Source organism: Rhinopithecus roxellana, chromosome 6, assembly GCF_007565055.1.
Source record: "Rhinopithecus roxellana isolate Shanxi Qingling chromosome 6, ASM756505v1, whole genome shotgun sequence".
NCBI classification, from domain to species: Eukaryota; Metazoa; Chordata; class Mammalia; order Primates; family Cercopithecidae; genus Rhinopithecus; species Rhinopithecus roxellana.
Genome location: NC_044554.1, coordinates 35275019 through 35296881, shown reverse-complemented (window position 1 = coordinate 35296881; position 21863 = coordinate 35275019). Strand labels below are relative to the sequence as shown.

At 38.1% G+C, this 21863-nt stretch overlaps 1 protein-coding gene across 10 annotated transcripts in view; it reads right to left on the bottom strand.

The window, feature by feature from the left end:
- TCAF1 (TRPM8 channel associated factor 1) overlaps positions 1-19965 on the bottom strand; it is a 52338-nt gene extending 32373 nt beyond the window's left edge. For 2 of the 10 annotated variants that reach the window (XM_010379413.2, XM_010379415.2), the window contains exon 1: positions 19698-19965. The gene's annotated coding sequence lies outside the window, so the exon portion shown is untranslated. Of the gene's footprint in view, positions 1-18; positions 183-2799; positions 2964-19697 lie in introns of those variants that run through there. The other 8 variants (XM_030932759.1, XM_030932763.1, XM_030932762.1 and 5 more) reach the window with 7 other exon arrangements.
- Between the last annotated feature and the right edge of the window lie 1898 nt (positions 19966-21863).

Here is a 21863-nt window from a genome sequence, read left to right as displayed (position 1 = left end):
TTGGAGAGGGCCACTCACCAGGTTACCCTGCGATTTCCACGGGGGCAGGTGGGAGCGGGCAGAGCCTGGCGTAAAGAGGGTCGCACAGGGGAGGCTTCCCTATACCAGTGGGCTACCGAGCCGGGATTTGGGAGCGGGGAGGAGACCGGAGCAGGAGGAGAGGAGGGGTTTCCACGGGAGTCCCCTCCTCCCCACTTCCTCCCAGGCTGGAGTGGGAGCTCGAGAGGGCGGCGCTTGGCGGGGGACAGCGCTTCTTTGTGTCGCCGGCCCTGGTTGCTTGGCATTGCTGCGGCTTAGGGACGCCTGGCGACCCCATCCTGGCAGTGTGGATGGCCGTTTCATTAAAGATATAAACTTCTCTGACTCTACATTAGTAAGGGAAAGGCTGAGCAAATTGTGGGACAAACATTCTGCTTAGTATTATTCAGTTCTTACGAAGAGCCTGACTCTCCATTTAGTCGGTGAATACACAGTGATATATTGCCAAAGGGAAAATACAAATTGTAGAAATTGTTGAATATGCTTTTGTTTTTATAAGAAAAACAAACCCCGTATATATTTGTATTATGGTGGGGAGAAGGCAAGGCTATTTCTACCCGTTAGTATTGTTTAACTTGAGAAATAGAAGAGGTGTAACTTTTTATATAACTGCACGGTTTGCAGTTACTTCTGTAAATTAAAAATAATATACAGTTCAAACAATAGTTAACTAAAATGTATTCTTCGGTGTACAGTTCAAATCGCATTTCCTTTTTCCTTTTTTTCTTTTTCTTTGGAGACGGAGTCTCGCTCTGTCGCCCAGGCTGGAGTGCAATGGCGCGATCTCCGCTCTCTGCAACCTCCGCCTTCCGAGTTCAAGAGATTCTCCTGCCTCAACCTCCCAAATAGCTGGGATTATAGGCGCCCGCCATCACGCCTGACTATTTTTTGTATTTTTGTAGAGACGGGATTTCACCAAGTTGGCCAGGCTGGTCTCAAATTACTGACCTCGAATGATCCGCCCGCTTCGGCCTCCCAAAATGTTGGGATTACAGGCGTGAGCCACCGCGCCCGCTCCCCATTTCTTTCCTTTCTGATATCAGCTGAGAGCTGCCCCTCTCTCTTGTGTGTGTGGCCACTTCACCTTTCACAGGTGCTGGCTCCAGCATGGGAGATGCAGGGTGGTGACAGAGACCCAGACTAGGTGGACTGGATTCAAATCCCAGAGCTACACTTTACCAAGGTGTGACTTTGGGCAAATTACCTAATTCCTCTGTGCCTCAGTGTTATTACCTATACAACGGGGATAAAAAAAATACCTATACTAAGCCTTATTATAAGTCTTCAATTACGTGAGTTTATGCTTGTAAAGTTCATGAATCAATGCTTGGTATACGGGCCGGGCGCGGTGGCTCAAGCCTGTAATCCCAGCACTTTGGGAGGTCGAGGCGGGCGGATCACGAGGTCAGGAGATGGAGACCATCCTGGCTAACACGGTGAAACCCCGTCTCTACTAAAAATACAAAATATTAGTCGGGCGTGGTGGCGGGCGCCTGTAGTCCCAGCTATTCTGGAGGCTGAGGCAGGAGAATGGCATGAACCCGGGAGGCGGAGCTTGCAGTGAGCTGAGATCTGGCCACTGCACTCCAGCCTGGGCGACAAGCGAGACTCCGTCTCAAAAAAAAAAAAAAAAATGTATATATATGTATATATATATACACACACACACACACACACACATACATATATATATTTGGTATACGGTAAGACTGGATGAGTGCCTGATAAATATTCAAATCATCCTAAGATTCAATATTTCATATTTCAGGAAAATGCATACCTTTTATTCCTGACTAGGGTTTGAGTCCCAACCTAAGCTATACTCCCTTTCCCCATCTTCCTTCAACTCCCCTTCTCCAAATTGGATCATTAGGAACAAGTCAGCGGCAGGTTTTATGTAAAAGAAATGGCAGGGAGAGAAATCAAGAGAACCTGAATTCAGGATCCTGCCAAGTCACGGGCCACCTGAGAGACAGTGAACACATCTTTTATCTTCTTCAGTGTTCAGATTTTTCAGCTAAATGAGATGGGCTGGTGACTGGCACTCACTAAGTCCCTTCCGGGTCTGCAATGTCAGGACTAACAGCACCGCAGGTTAAAACCCTGTAATACTGAATCTCGTGCAAAAATTTTAAATTCAGAACAAAAACACATATATTGGTTACCTAAAAATACACATTAATTATAAAGGACGAAATATACAAGGGAACGGATGCAAGCTAACTTACCTCGGAGGATGGGGGTATGAGATTTGGTGGGGGGGAAGAGGTTTTTAATTGTTTTATTTCTTAGAAAGAAAGGGGGGTGGAGGAAGAGAGGGAGCGCTGAAGCAAAGGTGATAAAATGTCAGCATATAGTAAATCTGTCTATTATCTTCTGTGCGTAGCTTTGAAATATATTTCACAATAAAACATGTTTTTAAGGGGAAGACTTGCTGGTTAGGTTCCTGGAGAAGAAATGCAGTACGAAAGAAATGAGACGGGAAGAAGCTGAAACAGAAACAGCAATGGAGAAGCGTAGGGAACCCTCTTTGAAAGACATCTATCTCCCTGGACCCCAAACCCAACGAGTCTCAGGCCCAAAACGCGACCACTTTGGCAGCCCAGCGTGCGCCCCCTCGGCCGCGCTCCCCAGGGAGCCCGACCCAGTGCCTCCTTCTCCCACCCGCACCTCAGCGGACTGCATCGGGAGCCGCCCCTGAATTGGTCCGTGTGCCCGGGCCTGCTCTAGTCCCAGAAACCAGCTTTGGACGAGACTCACCCTTTCGTCCAGCAATTTCCACACCGGGCTACTTCGGAGTAGGGGAGTCTTCCACAGAGGTGGGGGAAGGCTCCGGGGCAGACGCCTTGGGATTTGCAAATTGATAGTGAAGTGGCTGGGAAGAGGCGTGTGGGGGGAGGTGGGCTGCAGTGCAGACGGGTGGGCGGTGGGAGCGTCCTCGGGAGCTGATTGGCTGCCGGGGTGGGGGCGGAGCTTGGCCGCCGCCCCCGGACCGCTGAGGCCCCGCTTTGTGTCAGTTTCTACCCTAAGATGCAGCCCCAGATCCGGGATGGAGGCCCAGGCGCCCGCCCTGAGAGTGCGGCAGGACGATTTGTTTCAAAGTAAATCATTGAGACTATTAACAAGGGAGCGATAGATAAATAATGATGATCTCTATATAAAATAATATGCAACCATTTCCAAGGATGGTTTAAATCTACTTATATAAATCTACTTATATATTGCCTCTATCTATATATATGTTTATATACTATTTTTAAAATAAACATTTAACATAGTAAAAAACGTTCTATTTTGTGTAAAAAAACTTAAAAACTGTTCATATGTACTTATATAAACACAGAAATTGTATGGAAGATAAACTACTTGAACCAGTTACTTCAGACAGGAAAGTGCATTACTTGTTATTTTTTTCTTGATACACCTCATTAGCGTTTCAACAGTCACACGTATTATTTTGTAATAAAAATAAATTTAATCAACTAAAAAACGACATAAAATATCCTCGCACAAGCGGCTGGCAGCGGCTTCTCTACAAATATGATTTCTCTCTGTGGAAAGGTTTCTTGAACTTTGTTCCTAATTCTAATTCATGTTATTTGAGTGGAACAGGAGACCTTACCATGGAGCCAGGAACTGGCTTTATGCCTGACCAGGTCCTGCACTCGCATCTGCTTATCTAACCTGGAGAGCTCAACTGTAAAACCTGGAGTCTCTTTTTATGGCTGGTCCCCAGGGACCCAGGGAGATCTGCATGGCCCCTGTCCTGTCTCCAGATTCCTCACCCCTCACTGCCCTGGCCCCTGTTTGCTGGATACCTAAGGAAGGGTTGTGCTGGGACCAAACTGTTCTCAGGAAGAGACCATCGCAAAGCCTTCTCCCCTACTACAAAAGTGTAGTGTCCAGAGTGGACCTTCCAGGGGAATATGGCTTCAGTGGTGAAGAGGACGGGGTACGACATCCCGTATAAATTAACGGTTTCATTTCAACTGCACCAACTAGAGGAAGCATAGGTTAAGAACTGTATTTTATTCTTTCTATTCCCCTACTTCACCTAGATCACAAACAGGTGCTCTGTAATGTCCACTGGATGGATGGATGAAATGGAGTAAGAAAGAAAATCCTTAGAATCATTCCTCAAATTACAAACTTCCTGTGCTGTAAGTTTTCCTTCATCTTTTCTTTTAATGCTTCCTCAAATTTTACTTTTTTTTTTTTTTTTTTTTTTTTTTTTGAGACAGGGTCTTGTGCTGGAGTGCAACGGAGCGAGGCTCACAGCAACCTCCACCTCTTGGGTCAATTGATCCGCCCACCTCAGCCTCCCCAGTAGTTGGGACTACAGACGCCTGTGCCATTAGGACCAGGGATTTTTTCTTTTTTTTTTTTTTGTAGAGATGGGGTCTCACTTTGTTGCCCAGGCTGGTCTTGAAGTTCTGGGCTCAAGTGACCTCCTGCTTCCCCTCCCAAAGTACTGGGATTACAGGTATAAGCCACCCTGTCTGGCTGCTTCCTCAAATTTTGAGCTGGTTCCATCTCCTCTTTCTCAGTCTCAGACACTACATTACAAGCTCAATTTTAAATCCTGGATCCTTTCTTATTTCTACTTCCTCTTGAGTTTGTTTTCCTTTCTAATGTTCTGCTTGGAGTAGCTCTGAGTAATGAAGACTACCATGAAATCCTGAAAGTATTCAAATAACTTTTGAGATACTAAGTTTGGTAAATATTCCATAACATGTGAATAAATGAACAACTAAAAATCCATATTAGAAATATTATGCAATCCTTTAAAATGAGCTCAATTCATACCTTGAGAAATTGTCTTAATGTACATTTTCAGCAATAAAAGTATGACCCTACGTTTTGCAGGGAAAAAAAACTGTCATTGCGTGTTTCTGTTTACCTAAGCACAGAAAACATAATGACAAATTTCGCTGCTTCAGGAAGTGGGGGAGGATTGAGCAGTAATTTTTTTCTTTAGACACTCTGTATTTTGAAAATGTTATAAATATCATTTTGAAACGCAAAATAAGACTATTCAGTAATACCACTCTTAGGTGTGCACCCAATATACACATTTTTACTGAAGGACAATGGAATCCTCAAAGCATCACCATCCAATATAGTCTAAAACTGGAAAACTACTCAAATCCTACCCTCCCTGCTTTCTCAGCTCTAATCCACCCTGCTCTCTATCAGCTGGGTACCATCAACAGTAGAATGTTTAAATAAATTGTGGCATATTCACAATGAAATATGGTACAGCAATGAGAATGAATGATTTGCATTTTTCACAATATAGCTGAATCTCACCAACATATTGTAGTGAACTAAGCCAGAAACAAGAGAGTACATACTATATTGTTATATTTACATAAATATAAAAACAGGTGAAACTAATATTTGATACTAAGACTCAGAATAATATTTACTCTTGGGTCAGGTAGTGACTAGACAGGAACACAAAGGAGACTTCTGGGTCACTGGTAATGTTCTCTTAATCAATTTAGGTGCTGGTCCAAGGTCGTGTTCAGTTTATAAAAATGTATCAAGCTGTACATTTATGATATACTGATATATAACCACACATGCAAATATCTAACTTTAATAAGGTGTTAAAAATAATGTTTTAGTTCTAGAAATGTAGATAAATGTCCCAAAACATACTACTGATGCAAACAACATATATACACAAAATATTATAAATTCATCACTGAGATGATATTAAAGAGTACACAAAGCCAGAAACAAACTAAAAGCAGGAAACATTGAAGGAAGCAAGCATGAAAGCTGGCTCTCACCACAATGCTTCCACAAAACCCTGGAGAATGTATGGGGAGTGACTGTACGAGGTTTCCAGCCTAGGACATTAGGACCAAGCTCACATAAAGAATTTAATTTAAAGTGACATCCCGGCACAAAGCTCAGACACCAAAGGGGTATTCCAACAGGGTAAAGGTAAATAGTAAGTAAATTCATATCACACAAGAAATCAATGCAATTTGCTTGTCTTGACTCTGCTGAAGGGGAAAAAGATCAACAAGAATGAAAAACCACAAACCAGTTTTCCATGTAGGTTTGCAATATTAATTCATGCTACGTCTGTGGATTGAAAAACCCTAAGCAAATAATTTGAGGTGGTCCCAATTTGCTAATGTATTCAATTGGAAGATGCACACGCATATCTTTTCTAGAGAAATTTAACTTTAATGTGTCTAGAAATAATTTCTAGGACAAAAATTCACACGAAAGGAGAAGCTCACATTAATAATTTTTAAAATCACATAACACTCAGGAAATAAAGCACAATGAAAGAGAGCCATTACAAACAAGAGAATCAGAAACAGGCAAAATTCAGATATCAGAATTACTAGTCACAGAATATAGAATAGCCATGTTTTGTACATTTGAAAAATAAAATAGAAACTAGAAACTCGAACAGAAAATAATTGTATTTATAAAAAGAATCAAATAAAACTAGAAATAAAAAATAATTGAAATAAAATAGTTCAAAAAATTTATTGAAGAGACTAAACAGAAGATTAAACAAAGTTGAAGAAAGAATTACTGAGCTGGATCTGGAGTAGAGGAAATTATCCATAATTTAGTCTAAAATCGAAAAAATGATGGAAAATACCAAAAAGGATAGATGATATAGAGCGCATAGTGAGAAGACCTAAGACACATCTGATCTGAGGTTCAAAGAGATGTAACAGAAAGATTGTGCGAGAGTTATTATTGAAATAAAAGACTGAATTTTCCAGAGATCTTGAAAGATACCAATCCTCAGATCCAGGGAGTCTAACAAATCCTAAAATGATAAAAAGAAATACTCATCTAAATATCTGTAGTGAATCAAAGAAGAGAAGACACCAAAGACATCTCAATTGGTTCAGCTTACACAATTCTGACTGAAAAATGAAAGTTGAGCAAATTCTCCACTTGATGGGATGCATCAAGATCAGCTGCAGAAAAGAGAAGAACTTTCAATGGAGATTTCAAACAAGTAAGATCAAGATTCTGAAGCATATCCTCGAAGAACTATAACAGGAGAGGAAACATGGCTTTACCAGTATGATCCTGAAGACAAAGCAGAATCAAAGCAATGGCTACCAAGAGGCAGAAGTGGTCCAGTCAAAGCAAAAGCAGACTGGTCAAAAGCAAAGGCCATGGCGACAGTTTTTTGAGATGCTCAAGGTGTTTTGCTTGTTGACTTTCTGGAAGACCAAAGAATGATAACATCTGCTTATTACTGTAGTGCTCTGAGAAAGTCAGCCATAGCTTTAGCAGGAAAACACCCATGAAAGCTTCACCAGACAGTCCTCCTCCACCATGGCAACGACTTTGTCCATTCCTCTCATCAACTAAGGGCAATTTTGAAAGAGTTTCAATGGGGAATCATTAGGCATCCACCTTAGAATCCTGATTTGGCTCCTTCTGACTTCTTTTTGTTTCCTTATCTTAAAAAATCTGTGGGCCGGGCGCGGTGGCTCAAGCCTGTAATCCCAGCACTTTGGGAGGCCGAGACGGGTGGATCGCGAGGTCAGGAGATCGAGACCATCCTGGCTAACACGGCGAAACCCCGTCTCTACTAAAAAATACAAAAAACTAGCCGGGCGAGTTGGCGGGTGCCTGTAGTCCCAGCTACTTGGGAGGCTGAGGCAGGAGAATGGCGTAAACCCGGGAGGCGGAGCTTGCAGTGAGCTGAGATCCGGCCACTGCACTCCAGCCTGGGCGACAGAGCGAGACTCCGTCTGAAAAAAAAAAAAAAAAAAAAAAAAAAAAAAAAAAAAAAAAAAAAAAAAAAATCTGTGAAGGGTACCCATTTTTCTTTAGTTAATAATGTAAAAAGACTGTATCCACATGGCTAAATTCCCAGACCTTCAGTTTCTTAGCGAGGGACTAAATTGCTTTTATCACTGCTTATAAAAGTGTCTTGAACTTGAAAGGGCTTATGTTGAGGCAACATTTATTTTTTTAAAATTGTTTAATTCCATTTTTTCCCACAAACTTCCTGAAATTCCCTCATATCTTTGGAACAATCCTCCCATTGGAAACAATAATAAAAGCTCAACAAACTATAGGAAACAACTGAAGACTCGGAAAAGTAAACAACATAAACAGGACAAGAGGACTGTAATCCTTGATGAACAGAAAACACGACATGAGTTGTATATTTGCTATGGCTTTTTACTTTGGGACATTTTCCATTTTACAGTGCAGGGTTACTGAGGCTGAATAGGAAGTGTCAGTCTTACTGGTTCAAGACTATCAAACCAGGTGGAGCTCAAAGGCAAAGTTTCAGACATGAAGAAACCAGACAAGTTAATAAAAAATTTTATATATGAATTCCCCTAATGTCACTGGCTTATTCCTAAGCTATACATGCAAGAGGAGAGACCTCAGGACTACTTGTAGGAAATAGTGGCCAAAAAGCTAAACATTTGAGCAGTCATTTCAGTGGTTATATTGTTCTGAGAAAAGCAATGGAGTTTATGCCCCAACAAAAAGAAAGGTTCTTATAAACACTCCATGATTTCAGTTGACACATAAGAAAATCTCTGACATATGAAGAAGAAACATATCTTACGGTTTAAGGACTATGTTCTTGGAGAAAGATCAAACCTTGAATGGGCTAGTCCTAACAAAGCCTAAAACTAATCTTTGATAGCATCAAAGTAATCTGCTGGTACTTTATCTGCCCACTTCCCCAAAAAATCCTCTTGAAAGAAAATAACATCAACCAAAACTTTAATATTTTTTCATCTACAATATTCTGCATTCAATCAAAAATTAAGAAAGAGGTTAAAAAACAGAATAAATTGACAATAACTCAAGAGAACAGAAAACAGACATGGGCATAAGTGGTTCAAAGCAACTGTGATTAATATGTTAAGAAATTATATAGAAACAAGGCTGTGGAATTTCAGCATAGAAATAAAACTCATAAAAAAGTAAAATTAAAAATTAAAAAAGAAAAATAATTAAAATTGGTACTTGACAGATTGCTTTAATAGCATATTAAACACAAAAGACCAGAGAATTCATGAAGTATAGCAAAGGTAAGTAGAAAGTATTCATACATAAGAGGAAAGAAAACATGATACACAAAGAGATCAAAAGATACAGAAAGAGTGTAACAGGATTACAAGACAGGGTGAAAAGTTGTAAGATATGAGTAATCAGAGTCCCAGAAGGAAAGGAGAGAGATAATAAAACAAGCAAAATGTTATTAATTAATGATTTGAAAAACATCAAACCACAAGCTGAAGAAACTTTACGTTTCCCAAGCAGAATAAACAAAAAGAAAACTACATTCAGACACATCACATTCAAACTGCTGAAAACCAAATTCATAGAGAAAATCTGAAAAGCAGCCAGAGATAAAGGATACTTCTCATTTAAATGAACAAAAAAATACAGCTAAGTTTTCAAAACAATGATGAAAATGAGAACACAACAGAATTCCTAAAAGAAAAAGAAAAATCTGCCAACCTAAAATTCTATATATAAGAAAAATATTCCCAAAAAATAAAGGCAATGCAAAGATAATTTTAGATATACTAAAGCTGAAAGAATGTGTTCCCAGCAGAATATAACAACTAAAACTATTCTTTCATGATTAAGGACAATTATTCCTCATAGAAGCACAGTGCTTTAGGAATTAATAGAGAACACTGAAAAGAGTAAATACACAGGCAAATATAAATGAATACTGATTGTTTAAATAAACAAATATAATTCCTTATGGAATATAGAAGCATATAAGAAAATAAAACAGACAACAGTACAGCTGCAAGATGTAGATAAACTTTTAAAATTTTACATTGAGAGTACATAGAAGTAATAATTTAAAGTAGGTCATAACAAATCAGTAAGGTGAACTGTAATATCTAAAGTAACCAATAAAATAATAAAAAATTTATAATTCAAAATATAGAAGAAAAATTAATAGAAAGTGTTGAATTCAAAAGAAATCAAGAAAAGAGAAAATAAGAAAGAAGAGATTGGACAAAGAGAAAACTGTGCAAATTGGTAGACTTGAACCCAATTTTTTTTTTTTTTTTTTTTTTTTTTTGAGACGGAGTGTCGTTCTGTTGCCAGGCTAGAGTGCAGTGGTGCGATCTCGGCTCACTGCAACCTTGCTTAAACCCAATTTTTATAGATTGCATGTTTGTGTCCCTCCAAAATTTGTATGTTGAAATTCTAACCCCCAGTGGAATGGTATTAGGAAGTGGGCCTTTGGTAGGTAATTAGATGTAGGTAGTTAGTGTGAAACACTCATGATGGGATTAGTATCTTTCTAAGAAGAGAACGAGACTAGAGCTCCCTCTCTTGGCCATGTGAAAATACAGTGAGAAAGGTAGCTGTCTATAAGCTAGGAGGCCAGCCCTCACCAGACATTAAATCTGCTGGTTTATCTTTAAATGTTTTCTGTTTAAGTACCAGTCTATCACATTTGTGTCATAGCAGCCCAAAACAACTAAGATACCAAATATGTAAATAATTATACTAAATATACATGGATTAAAAAATCCAATTAGAAAAAGAGTTCATTTAGAAGAGAAATATTGAAAGTAAAAGGATGGAAAAAGGTATACCATGCAAACGTTAACCAAAAGAAAGCTAGTATGGTATATGTACAATGGGCAAAGTAAACATTACTGTCAACAAGTGTTACTATAGATATAAAACACATTTCATAATGATAAAAGGATCAATTCAGTACAGCAATACAAAAATTTTAAATTTGTATCCTTAATAATATAACTTCAAAATTTATAAAGCAAAGTTGACAATAATAAAAGAAGTAATAGACAAGTCCACAAGCATAGTTGAAGATGTAAGTACATCTTTCTCAGTAATCTGATAAAACATGTGCATAAAAAATCAGTAAGGATATACAAGATTTGAATGACATAATTAACAAATTTGACCCTGTTGACACATATGGTACATATACACTCACCAACAACAGAATATACTTGATTTTTAGTGTATGTCAAACATTTTCTCAAATAAAACATATATTGGCATGAAGCAAGTCTCAAGAAACTCAGAAAGGTGTAGAATATATTCTCTGATCTTAATGGAATTAAACCAGAAATAAATAACCCTAATTTAATTAGAAAATTCCCATGTTTGGAAATTAAGGAGTACACTTCTGAACACCCCTAAGGTCAGAGAAGAAATCACAATAGAAATTAGAAAATATTTTAACTAAATAATAATTAAAATACAATTTATCAAAATTTGTGGGAGGCAGCAAGAGCAATTACTTAATAAAGGAAAACTATATAGCTCTAAATGCCTACATTAATAAAAGGGAAAGACTGAAGGTAAACTATTTCAAAATATTAGAAACAGAACAACAAATTTGAAGTAAATCCAAGAATATAATAAACATAAAAGCAAGAATCAAATTTTAAAAAATTTAGAAATTCAGTAAAACCAGAAGTTGGTTTTAATGAACCAAACTAAGAATGATCAATAAAGAGACACAGAGGGCGAATCCATTATAATTATCAGGGGATGTTATTACAATCCCAAAATACATTAAAAATATAACAAAGTGCTATTATGAGTAACCATATGCCAATAAATTTAACAAATTCAGATGAATTTTCAAATTCCTTAAAGAACATAATTTATCCAAAATGGCAAGAAGAAACAGAAAATATAAATAATCCTATACATCAAAAAAATGTAGTCCAAAATCAAAACATTCCGCAAAAAAGTTTGGGCCCCAAAGGATTTTTATGGCGAATTTTCCTAAACACTTGAGAAAAATATAATACTAATATTATAAAACTTCTTCCAGAGAATAGTAAACAAAGAAAGAAATCCTTCCCAACTCATTTTTATTACACTCAGCATAACTTTGATAGCAAAATCACGTAAGTACATTACAAGAACAAAAAGCTAGAGACGAATATTACTCAATGAACATAGATTCAAAAAGTCTAACGGTGTGAAAGGCCTTTCAATAAGTAATTCTTGATCCATTGGACGTCTGTATAAAAACCAGTGAACCTTAACCCATACCTCATATCATATACAAAAAATAACCTGATATAAATTATAAAACGAAATGTGAATGACAGAACTATTAAGCATAGGGAATCTTTTTGTGACCTAGAGGTAGGCAAAATTCTCTTCAATACGACTCAAGTCCTAAGCATAAATATTTGGGTTTATTAACAAAAAAATTAGATATTATAAAAATTAAATAAAGAGGTTCTTTTTATTAAAAGATATAATTGCCAACGTGAAAAGGCAAGTCAAAGATTGGAAGAGGATATTTGCAAATCGCTGATACAAGAAAAAATGTATATGCCTATCCAGAATATCATTTAACACACTCACAAAATTGATTTAAAAAAGAAACTACCCCTTTACCCCCAAATGGACAAAATACATCTACAGGTGCATCACAAAATATGGTATTCAAATGGCCAGTAGGCATACAAAAAGATGCTTAATATAATTAGTCATCAAAACAATGCAAATTAAAACCATAATAAGATACCTATATCCATTCCAGGTGGCTAAAATTAATTATAGTGACAATATCAAATGGTGATGAGAATCTGGAGCTGATGGAACTTATATATATTTCTGATGGGAGTGTAAACTGATACAGCTATGTGGTTAAACTGTTTGACATTACTTAGGCTGATCAGATGTATGTTCATGAAAAGTAAGTTTTTATGTCTACCAAAGATATGTTCAAATGAGATTATTTGTAATAGTCAAAAACTGGAAAAAATAAATTTCCATCAACAGTAGAATGGATAAATAACTCTACATTACTATAGAAAAAAGTACTGCTATATATTATATACCACTATATGGAAGAATCTTCATTAAACTAATGCTGCATAAAACAAACACAAAAGGATACCTATTTATGACTCAATTTATGTGAAGATCAAGATTGGACCAATATATCATGACAAGAGTTCTGAATAGTGGTTATTTCTGAGAGTGAAAATTACCCGGAATAGGGAAAAACAAAGTCTTCTGAAGTGCTGTCAATATTCTATATCTTGATCTGACCATATACATATTTAAAATTTATTGAGCTGTATACTTAATATTTGTGAACCTTACTCTACGTCATACCTCGGGCTTTTTTGCAAAAAGAAAAATCTGTAAACACGTATTGGTAAATACATATTTAATACGCTGATGGTATTAAATAACGATCAAAATTTGATACTTGCAGGGTAAGAGATAAAGTACTAAGGATCAATTTAACTTAGGTATGCTAAATTAAATCTGTTATAAAACTAGTTAAACATCTCAAAAAATAGGAATTATATGGGTTAAATATATTATAAAATTAAAACATCAGAACTAAAACATGTAACGTCCAAATAATAGAAAGGAAAAAATGGGCAAACAAAGACAGAAGAAAAGGTGGGGAGAGGAAGAAAAAAGAAACATAAAAGGTGGAAAAATAAAAAGCAAATAATAAGATGGTAGAAATAAATCTAATTGTATTACTAGTCACAATAAATATACATGAATTATTCAATGACAAGTTATAAATTGTCAAACAAAATTTAAAAATCCAGACTTTAAAAAAAATCCAAGTAAGTTTACTACATATATACTTAAAACATAGATTCAGATGATTTAGAGCCAAATGATAAAAAAGAGATAAATGAGGCAAAAACCAAAGAAACCTTGATTTGATCTTTGAAAAAAAAATAGGATTTTAAAACAAAAAACATTAATAGGTAACATAATGTAAGGCCCCTACATTATAAAATGTTCAATTTACAACAACTCACTGATAACACAGCCTCAAAATATATGAAGCAAAAATATATAGATTAATGAGAAATTGTCAAATCCACCATCATAGTGAGAATATTTAACATACCTATTTCTGTAATTGACGATTCAAGCAAATAAAAAATTAAAGATATGTAAGATTGGGTTGTATTATTAAAAGTTGTTTTAAAGATATACACAGAACATCATGTAATTACAGATGACACATTCTTTTTATGCACACAAAGAAAACTTACTGGGTTTTAAAGCTAGCTTCAGTGAATTTAAAAGAATTGGTACCATGCAATCTCTGACTACGATATAAATTAGGCAACTACAGCTAGAAGATAACAAAAGAAACTTCAAATGGCCAAATGGAATTTAAAAAGTACTTATCTAAAAAATTCATGTCTCAAAGAAGAGACTACAAAGAAAATTATAATTAAAGCTACATGATCAAAAATAATCATATCAAAACTTGTAAGATGTAGCTAAAAAGTAGTGATAGAAATTTATAGCTTTAGGCTGGGCGCGGTGGCTCACGCCTGTAATCCCAGCACTTTGGGAGGCCAAGGTGGACGGATCACGAGGTCAGATCGAGACCATTCTGGCTAACACGGTGAACCCCCGTCTCTACTAAAAATACAAAAAATTGGCCAGGCGTGGTGGAGGGCGCCTGTAGTCTCAGCTACTCAGGAGGCTGAGACAGGAGAATGGCGTGAACCTGGGAGGGGGAGCTTGCAGTGAGCCAAGATCATGCCACTGCACTCCAGCCTGGGTGACAGAGCGAGACTCCATCTCATAAAAAAAAAAAAAGAAATTTATAGCTTTAAAAACTTACATATGAAGAAAAGCTCACCATTAATGAGCTAAGCATATAAAAGCTTAGAAAATAAATCATGGAAAAAATTCCAAGAAAGAAGGAAGAAGTAATAAAATAAGTAAAAATATGAAAAAGACATAAAGCTTTTATGTTGCTGTTTGAACAACTAATAAAGTAGACCAAGTTCTGGAAAAAATAAAACAAAAAGAGAAAGAAAATATACACATATTAATAATAAAAAAGTGGCCATATCAATAGATAATGGAAAGATTTATAAACAGAATAAGAGGATATTATAAACAATTTTATTGATCTTGAATATATATATTCATGTATATACATTTGACCCTTGAACAATGCAGGTTTGAACTGTCTTGGTCCACTTATATCTGGATTTTCTTCTATCTCTGCCACCCCAGAGACAGCAACACCAATCCCTCCCCTTCCTCCTCATCCTCAGCTTACTCAGTGTGAAGATGACAAGGAAGACCTTCATGATGATTCACTTTTACTTAATGAATTGGAAATATGTTTCTCTTCCTTATGATTTTCTTAATAACATTCTCTTTTCTCTGGTTAAGAATATAACATATAAAATATGTGTTAATCAACTGCTTACGTTACCAGTAAGACTTCCACTCACCAGCAGGCTATTAGTATTGAGTTTTGGAGGACTCAAAAGTTATATACAAATTTTCAATTCTGACGGGGGTCAGTATCCCAACTGCTGCATTCTTCAATGGTCAAATGTATTTTCATATATTGAATAAACATATACATGTATGTATACTAATACACTCATGTATATGTGAAATTGTTACATATCTTGGAAAATACAATTTACCACTACTGACTCCATAGGGAAACCTAAATAGTTCTATAATCATTAAAATCTTCTGACAAAATACACTCCAAACGCAGATGATTTTACAGGTGATTCAAGGAAATATTCAAGGACCAGATAATCCCAATCTTGCACAAATTCTTCCAAAGAATAGCATAACGGAGAATGCTATTCATATTATTTTATGATAATACCAACATCAGAAAAGGATAGTACAGAAAAGTATAATTACATGCCAATCTTAAATCACACATATAAATATAAATATCTAATGTTTACCTTTGTATCTATAACCACATACAGAAGTTACTACATATTTACCAGGAAAGGTTTATTCCAAGAATACAAAATTGGTTTAATACCAGAAATTAAATACTATACTATGTTCTTAATATAGTTAAAGGAAAAAAGTATATATATTCTCAACAGCTACAGGAAAACCATTTGAAAAAACATCCATTTATAATAAAAGTGCTTACCAAAAGAAGAACAGAACTTTCTTATCATAGGGAAGATGTTTACAAAGTAACTATAGCAAATGCCATTTTTAAGTTGATACAGTGAAATATTTCTCTTTATTATCTTAAGGACAAAACAAGATGCCCTTTACTACTTTCATTCAACAGTGTACTGGAGCTCCTAGTCATTGTCATAAGACAGAAAAAAGAAATTAAAGGTATAAGAATTGGAAAGGAATAAACAAAATTATCATTATTTTCAGATGATTGCCTATGTAGCAAATCTGAAAGAAGCTACAGGTAAATTTAGAATTATTAATTTTCAAGTTTGATTGATATATAATATATAAAAGGCAACTGAATTTCTGTATGCCAGCAACAATAAGCTAGAAAATATAAGTTTTACAAAAGGAAATACTTACAATAACAGTAAAAATACAATGTGCCTAGAAATTTAACAAAAACTGACCCAAAAGAAAACAATAAAAAATAGTACAAAACATTGAAGATGACATAAATAGTGTCATAAACCATGATCATTGAGGAAGAGAGCCAATGTCTTAGAAGTAATTTCTTCCCAAAATGATTTATAGAGAGCAATGGTTTGAATGTGTCCCTCAAAAAGCAGGTGTTGGAAACTTAATCCCCAATGTAACTGTGTTGAGAGGTGGGCTTAATGAGAGGCCATCAGGCCATGACGGCAGAGTGAATGAATTAATGCCGTCACTACGGGAGTGAGTTCATTATAAAAGGCGGCGTTCACCCTCCTTTTACTTTCTTTCGCCCTTTTGCTGCCTTTATGCCATGGAACGACACAGTAAGAAGGCTCCTGCCAGATGTCAGCCAGTCAATCTTGGACTTCCCAGCCTCCAGAACTGTGAGCTGATAAATTTCAGTTCCTTATACATTACTCAGTCTCAGGTATTTTGCTACAGTAGCGCAAAACAGACTAAGACACAGAGTTGATCCAATATCAATCAGAATTCCAACAGGTTTATTTGCTTGTTTGTTTCTTGTTTTGGAGAACTTGATAAGTTTATTTAAATATTTATATGGAAGGTCAAAGGTCCAAGTAAAACTAAAATACTCGTAACGAAGAAAAAACAGGTGATAGGACTTTTCCTATCAAATTTCAAGGCTTTTAATAAAACTATAGTGGTTAAAAATTATTAGTATTGAGGCAGAGTTAGACAAATAGAAAATAAGAATGGGCTTAAAACAAATTCATGCTTATATGGAAATCCTGATTCATGCAAATCACTGGTGCTGGGGCAATTGATTATTCATATGGAATAAACAACATAAAAATCAGTTTCCATGTGGATTAAGTCTAATTGCCAAAGGCAAAACCATAACACTTTTAGAAAATGATACACTAAAATTAATCTATGATCTTGAGAAAACAATTATCAAACAAGACAAGCTATAAAAGAAAGTACTACTAACTTGAAATTAAATTCAAAACTTAGATTCATTGATAGAGAAAGAAACAGACATAAAGACAGAGAAAAAAAACCTCAAAAGCAATTTGGAAAGATGTCTGTGGCATATATAGCTAACAATTATTGTTTAGTACCCAGATTATATAAAGAAAGCATTCCAATGAGTCAACAAAAAAGGTAAACAATCCAATATAAAAATGAATACGAGACAGGAATCAGAATTTCACAAAGAGCACAAAAACTGATCAACATATAAAAAGACAGCCAATCTCATTAGTTATGGGAAAATGCCAATTAAAACCACAGTGAAATGTTATTTCATACCTGCCAGACTGACAAAAAATGAAATTTTACAAGACCAGCAAGTATGTAGAGCAACAAATGTTCATCCACTGCTGGAGGGAGTGAAAACTGGTTTAACACTTTGGAAACAGTTTAGAAATGACCTAATAAAATTGAATATACATAAATCTTATAATTCAGCAACTCTACTCCCAGCTGTATACTCTAGAGAAGCTCCCACACAAGTGTACTTGAATATTGGAGGACGTGGGCAGGCTTTAAAGGGGCCCCGATAATCCCTGCCTCCACGTGTTCATGTCCTTGTATCACCCCCTTCCCTTCAGTGTCAGATGGACCTAGGGACTCACTTCTAATGGATAAAAAATGGCAAAAATAATGGAATGTCGCTTCTAAGGTTACAAAAAGAATCTGACTTCTGTCTTCTCTTTTTCTCTGTGGGAGCCTTCACTCTGGGGGGAGTAAGCTGCCATGTTGCAACCATTATTTATACAGAGGCCCATGTGGCAAAGAACTGATGTATCCAGCCAGGGTCAGTGAGGCCAATCAGCAGCCAGCAATCACGTGAATAAGCCTAGGAGAGGTCCTCGACCCTACACCTAGCCTTGAGATGACTGAGGCCCAGTCAATACCTTGATTGTTGATACAGCCTGTGAGAGACCCTGAGTCAGAGACCCCCAGCTAAGCCCCTCCTGGATTCCTGATCACAGAAACTGTAAGATAGGAGGTAACATGATTTATTTTGCTTGTTCGCTTTGGTTTGAAGCTGCTAGGTGTTGGGGTAATTCGTTACATAGCTTATAGATAAATCATACACCTCCAAAACTAGAAACAATCCAATGTCCATCAGCAGTAGAATGGATAAATTATGTACATTTACACCATAAACGATGAAAAGGGAAGGAAGCACGAAAGATGAATCTATAAAACTTAGGAATACGTACAGAATAATGTCATTGATATAAAAGTACAAAACTGAGAAAGCCAACACATATGTTTTAGGAATACACACACAAATATGGTAAAACTAAAAAGAAAAGCAAGGGAATCATTAAGATAAAAATCACGAAAGATGTCACATCTCAGAGAAGGGAGGAGAATTGGCATCAGTTTGGACTCATGGGCTTCTAAGGTACTGTGGCACCCTATTTCTTGACCCAAGGAGATGGTCAGGCATTCGTTTCATTATTTTTTAGAACATTCTGAGATGTTTCATGTACTTTTTATTAAACATTTTAAAAACCAAGTATTGAAACCAATTCATCAACAAATCTGGCGGATGAAAGTGATGGACCGATGGTTGGCTGGTCAGCTAGACAGACACATTATGTCCTTTATGTCTAGTTCGAGCTGTACTTCTTCTAAATTTCCATGATTATCCAATTCGCAAAGATCTTTTTCTCCTGTACTCAAGGACTTCTTCCGTTGCAGGTTGGGCCAAACCAGCGGCCAGCTCTCGGCTGTTTACCAGCGAACTGTATCATCCAGCACTTGCTGCTTCAGGCCAAATGCATTCCGGACTAACATTCAGCCTGAATCCCCGCGCCGCTCTCACCGCAACCCCTCCCCAGGTCCCTTCCCCCACCACAAACCCACACCGAGCCCGTGGGCGCCTAGAGCACTGGGGTGGATGAGAACTTCCACCTGGGCTTAACAGAGGCAAGCTAGCCTAGAAGAATGCAAGCCCCCAGCAGGCGAGATCAGATCGCCTCGAGGGTTCCTGCTAGCTCAGATCTAGATCTTAATGGCTCCTTGCGGGGCAAAAAACACATCCTACGAAAATAGGGAGGGTCATCGCCTCCCGCCCAGCAGAGGGCATAACAATGCGGCGAGAATGAAATAGGGACCGAGCTGCAGAGAAAAATCATCAACGGGGTAGAGACGAAGGAAGGGATCCTCGGTGGAACAGCTCTATCACCTGGGGCAGCGCGGAGAGGCCGCAGTCTACGCCCGGCCCTCCCCAGACGCTCAGCATCACACCCCGCGCACCGCTCCCCGACCCGGACACTAACCCGGAGCCCAGGCCTCGGTCACCGCGGGCCTCTCCCGGTCCAGAGTCTACGCTGAACCCCACTCACTGTTTGCCCCGCTGTTCCCTGCAGCGCGGGTTCGGGGCAGTAGGAACCTGCTAGGAGCGGGAGGCGGTTGTTCCCAGGAGGAAGCAGCTTCTCTGCCCAGGAGGCACAGGGCGGCGGGCTCGGGACTGCAGGATGTGGAAAACCGTAGGCGGAGACTGCGGGGGCGGGGGGTGGCGAGGAGGTGCTGTCCCGGGAGCTGATTGATCGACGCGGACGGGGGCGGGGCTTGGGCGTTGCCGCCCCACCCCTAGACATCAGAGGCCCTGCCCCCAGATGTGACTCCGAATCCCGGATGCAGGCCTAGGCGCCCGCCGAGGAATATAGGGAGTAAATTGTTGAAAACAAAACAAAAATGAGGCTATTTCTGAACAAGTGAGGGCCTTGATAAATAGCGAGAGATGTTTATATAAAATAATACACGACTGTTTTTAAGGACGAGTAAAATCTATCGGTTCTAGATATATTTTTTAATTAAAAAAGCAGGTTGTATTAAAATGGAGAGTAGGATCTCTTTTTTTCTTTCTTTTCTTCTTTCTTAATTTCCTTTTTTTTTCTTCGGGGGCTGGGTCTGGTTCTGCCACCCAGGCTGGAGTGCAGTGGTGCAGTCATAGCTCACTGCAGCCTCAACCTCCCAGGCTCAAGCGATCCTTCCACCTCCTCAGTGGCTGGGACCACAAGTGCTCCACCACCGCGCCCAGCTAAATTTTTGATTTTTTGTTAGAGACGGGGTTTTACTTTGTTGCCCAGGCTGGTCTCGAACGCCAGGGCTCAAGTGATCCTCCCGCCTCGGCATCCCAAAGTACTGGGATAGCAGGCCTGAGCCACCGCACCAGCTTTAGCATTACATTCTTGTATGAAGAAGACATGCTGCATGTGCTTATGTAAGAGGCGGGGCTAATGGTGGAGAAATTGTCTGTTGATTCTTACTTTCACAACCACTGAATTGTTTTTTTAAAAATCACATACGTTGTTTTTATAAGTTTAATAAAACAGTAAGGCATTGAGAAAGTTACTAACCAATCAATAGATGACAGATATTGGGCATGAGGGAGGAAACAAAGAAAGGAGTAGCAGGGAAAAAGCCTGGACTTTGAAGCCACCACATCCCCTGCTTAAAAGCTGGGGTGTATATTCATTGTTAAGGCTGCTGTGATAAATTACCACACATTTAGTGGCTTAAAACAACACAGATTCACTACATCTTCCAGGACTATAGGTCAGAAGTACAGCACAGGTCTTACTGGACTATCATCCTGGTGTAGGCAGGGATGCATTTCTCTCTGCAGGATCTAGGGGCAAATCTATTTTCCTTGCTTTTTCCAGCTTCCAGAGGCTGCCTGCATTCTCTGGCTTGCAGCCTTTTCCTTCATCTTCAAAGTCAGCAATTTCATGGCTCCAGCCTCTGCTTCTGTGTCACATCTCCTTCTCCAAGTCTCCTGCTTCCCTCTTTCACTTTGAAAGACCCTGTGATTAAATTGGACCTATCCGTTAATCTAGATAATTTCCCATCTCAAGGTCAGCTAATCAGCAGCCTTCATTCTGTCTGCAACCTTAATTCTCCCTTGCCATGCAGCATTGCATATCACAAGCTCTGGAAATTAGGATCTGGACATCGTATTAATCCATTTTCATGCTGCCGATAAAGACATTTCTGAGACTGGGCGATTTACAAAAGGAAGAGGTTTAATTGGACTCACAGTTCCACGTGGCTGGGGAGGCCTCACAATCATGGCAGAAGGCAAGGAGGAGCAAGTCACATCTTACATGGATGGCAGCAGGCAAAGAGACAGCTTATGCAGAGAAACTCCTATTTTTAAAACCATCAGATCTCCTGTGACCTCTCCACTATCATGAGAAGGCACGGGAAAGATCCGCCCCCTTGATTCAATCATCTCCCACCAGGTCCCTCCCATAATACATGGGAATTATGGGAGCTACAAGATGAGATTTGGGTGGGGGCACAGAGCCAAACCATAGCAACATCTTTAGGGAGCCATTTTCCTACCTATCGCAGAGGACTTGTTAACTTCTGTCTTAGTGTTTTCATCTGTAACATTGGGGATAGTGATTGTCTCTACTTCATGTAATTTTTATGAGGAT